This window comes from Chiloscyllium punctatum, chromosome 1 (assembly GCF_047496795.1).
Source record: "Chiloscyllium punctatum isolate Juve2018m chromosome 1, sChiPun1.3, whole genome shotgun sequence".
In the NCBI taxonomy this organism is placed as follows: Eukaryota; Metazoa; Chordata; class Chondrichthyes; order Orectolobiformes; family Hemiscylliidae; genus Chiloscyllium; species Chiloscyllium punctatum.
In genome coordinates, this window is record NC_092739.1 from 152,744,779 (window position 1) to 152,748,862 (window position 4,084).

At 40.6% G+C, this 4,084-nt stretch overlaps 1 non-coding gene across 1 annotated transcript; it reads left to right on the top strand.

Moving 5' to 3' along the window:
- Window positions 1-3,485: 3,485 nt before the first annotated feature.
- Window positions 3,486-3,590, top strand: LOC140483050 (U6 spliceosomal RNA). The gene has a single exon (XR_011961868.1). It is a non-coding gene; the product is annotated as a U6 spliceosomal RNA (small nuclear RNA).
- Window positions 3,591-4,084: the final 494 nt, after the last annotated feature.

Genomic DNA, 4,084 nt, shown 5'->3' on the forward strand with positions numbered 1-4,084 from the left:
AGAAATTTGCAACAGCAACAGTATTTGATGGATGGCAGTTATAGGAAGGGGGGGAAAGTCTCAGATGCAGTCACATAGATGGGTTAACTCCAGAAAAGGTAAGAGGTAGACAGCTAGTGCAGGAGCCTTCTGTGGCTATACCCATTTCAAACAAGTATGCTGTTTTGCATTCTCAGGAGAATGTAGCACGAACAGCCAAGTTCCTGGTATTGAGACTTGCTCTAATGCAATGAGGGGTACGTTGGGTTCTATGAGATCAATTGTGTTAGGGGATTCTCTAGTCCGAGGTACAGACAGACGTTTCTGTGGCCAGCAGTGAAAAATCAGAATGGTGTGTTGCTTCCTTGGTGCCAGGATCAAGGATGTCTCAGATAGGGTGCAGGGATGTGCTGAGCTGCCTTCTTGAACATCTACAGTCCATATACTGGACCTACAATTGCGTTAAAGAGCGAATCCCAGGAATTATTTTTCTATTCATTCACAGGATGTGGGTATTGCTGGCTAGGTCCGCATTTATTGCCCGGGGGCAGTTAAGAGCCAATCACACATGTAAGCCAGACTAGGTAAGGATGACACTTTCTGACACTAAGTATCATTTAAGTAAATAATGCCACTTCATCTCTACCAATCTATCCCTTAACCTAGTTTCCCAATTTACATTATCCAGTTCTATTTTCTTGTCTTTATAATTTCTCTTGTTTTAGTTGATAACATTAGTGAATCAGATGGGTTTTCCCAAGAACAGTCAATGGTTTCATGGTCATCATTAAACTCTTAATTCTAGATTTATTAAGAGTTAAATTCAAATTCCACCATTAGCCATGGTGGGATTGGAACCTGGGTCTCTAGATTGACAGTCTGGTGATAAAGCCTCTTTGCTATCACATCCCCTTGCCCCAGTAGCAGTAAAGGAAAGGTGGGTAGTACATTCACATATACCTCTCTATGCACTTTAGGAATAATATTTTGATTTGAATCTCCTGAGTGAAATTTCGTTTGTTGGAAGTGCATGCCGAAATAGCAGACAGATGTTTCACACAGTTTTGCAGCTGTTGACTGGCATTTTTCACAATCAAAGGATTATCCAACTTGCGTCATCACTGATCTGAAGTAGGAAAAGTAGTAAGTATTTTGCATTCTGTAAACTCCCACAAGGAGCAACAAGATAACAACCAATCTGCATTGGTGATACTGGTTATGGGATAAATCATAGCCTGGACACTGGGGAGAAATGTCTCAGCACATCTTCAGATCGTCCCCTGAGATCTTTCATATCCATCTGTTTACTGTCCCACCAGTAAGCACCCTAGAAGTGCTGCACTCCCTGGAGTTTATGTTAGTTCCTCTGGAGTGAGAGATTGAACCTACAGCCTTCCTTCTAACCATTCAAAGAGGGACCAACAGAGCAATAGTTGACATCATTGCAAATTAGTCTTGAGCAAATGTCGAATTGTGATGTCTGGAATGTTAGGATTCAATCAGTCATTGAATTAGTTGTGGTTCAAATTGATTCATTTCACGTGCTGCAATTTGTCTCAGGCAATGAAAGGATTCCATTTTCACCTTACGATCAAAGTACAATGTGACAATGCCACACTTGTTTCAAGAAGCACTTAGGATGTGATGAGGAAACATGCTCTGAGTGTTAACAAAAGCCCTCAGTCATGACATTGAAGTATAGGTCTTCTTTCATTGAGGTGAAAAGCCTTTGTACAGCTCCATGTCTGCTTTGTGAAAACAGTGGTGTACCTATTTATTGAGTGATCCTCTAATGAAAAGCTGGATGATTTAAAACAGATTGCATTGAGTTTTCTTTGATCTATGCACTTCCATTGTTGGGGGACCCAAGACCTATTTATTCACATGAATTGGGTGGGATCATTTTCAATATTAATGCTATGGACCAAACATGATTTTGACACATTTTGTCTGATGTGTTAAAACTCTGTTCCACAATATGTGCTTATAAATTGTGGTTTGCACATACTGGGACTTCTACTTTGGTGTGTCAGGTGTTTTTTTTTGTTTATGGAAGGCAATATTTTAATCATCAATAATGGGTAATTTTCTATTCATCACCTTCATTATAAAGTCGCACAAAGCAAGATTATGGAGCTCAGGACCAGCTCTCCTGTCTTATAAAGTCCTATCTCCAATCTTTCATGTACAACTGAAATAATATCTTTATATTTCTGATGCACATTTTACAGCCCTGTGGAATTCAAACAACATTTGGAACTTGTTTGATTTGCCTATTAGTCTGATCCTATTCTTAAGGTATGAACTGAAGTGATAGTCTTTAATGAAAGGTGCTGGCCTAGAAACAGCACAGGGGTCAGAGCCTACAAAGGGTCTTAGGGCTTGAGGGAGGCCTGTTGACAAAAGTTGGATATCCCATGCAGCTGACCAGTCAATACCATTGGAACTGGGGGGGGCTAACTCTCACTGCAAGGTGTTGAGAGAAGGTCAGATCACACAGGAGATGGTCACCTTTTGTGATAGGCAATCCAGATTGGGTTTGAGTTGGTAATCATTGGAAGACATTTTTAGAAGTTTATATTTACTTGATACTACAGAAGCTGAGTACTATTGATAAAAAGAGATATAGTGCAGGCATGTTTTGTCATGCACTCATCAGGAGAGAATTGCAAGAATATCAAGTCTCAATTTGCACCAGGTGAGCAAAAGAGCACTGATTTTTTGGCAAATTAGACTCTAATTGAAGGTGTTGCCATGGAGAATGCAGTAGGAACAATTATCCCCCCCAAGCTTTTGTTTTCATTCAAAAAGTCAAATTGGTCAAGGTGCTATGAGAGTGAAGATACCAGGGTACAGTTGTCCTCCAAGTTTTGTTTAACTGAGAAAAAGTTTATGTTCCTTCCTGGACATGTTCCTTCTGCTCATAGAGGACAGAGGCCTGTGCATGAGCATGTCTAGTTTCCAGCAAACAGGGGATGGACCACGCTGTCAGTTTGATTAATAATCTAACATCAGGTATTGGTGCAATATCTAACACACTCAGGATTGTGCATTAATGCAACATTTTGGGCATAACCCCTCTTCAATATTGAAGAAAGGTTATGCCTGAAACATCAACTCTCATGTGCCTCTGATGCTGCCTGACCTCTTGGTACTGAGCCCACATCAATATTGCTTTTTGTTGCTATGAATTGCAAAAGATCCCTTTCTGCATGGGCACCCAAGCCTACACAGAAAGTGTTACTGAGTACTGCCTTCACTGTTTGAGTTCATGTATATCTGGACATCAGGATGCATCTAGGAAAAATTAATAAACAGCAAAATTCATAGCCCATTTTGGAGGAGCCTGTGTGGGAGAGTGCACAGCATAGGAACAGATAGGTACCTGGTTTTTAAGTGTAACCTTGCTGTAAATCTACAATGTTTGTGAGAAGATTTGTAGCTTGGGTGCTCGTTGTTGTGGTTCTGTTTGCCGAGCTGGGAATTTGTGTTGCAAAAAATATGGGATGCTTCATGGCAGCACATATACTAAAATTGGAATGATACAGAGAAGATTAGCATGGCCCCTGCGTAAGGATGACACGCAAATTCGTGAAGCATTCCATATTTTTTTGGAACACAAATTCCCAGCTTGGTAAATCTACAATCGTGAGTCGGGTGGGTTTTTCTCTTGATTATATGTTTTATTGAGATCTGTCTCTTGACTAAATTTTAAAAATATAAACTGAGTTAGCCTGGAGCACTGTTTTCTTTTAAAGAGCAATAAGATTGTGCTATTTTCTGGGTCTGTAGATTGTGATGGAGCAAAGGTGGCCTTTAGTAGATGTGCTCTGCCTGTCAGATGTAGGAGTTTCGGGAGGGTTTCCATGTTACTGATGATTATGTCTGCAGGAAGTGTCTTTGGTTGTGAATCCAGTCATATCACATGGATCGGTTGGAGCAGCAATTAGAGGCGAGAAGGAATTTACAAGAGCTAGCGGTTATGGAAAGGAAGAAAAGCTGCAGATACAGTCAGGTCGATGTGTTAACTCCAAGAAAGGTAGGAGAGGTAGGCAGATAGTCCAGGGGTCTTCTGTGACTATCACTATTTCAAACAAGTATGTGT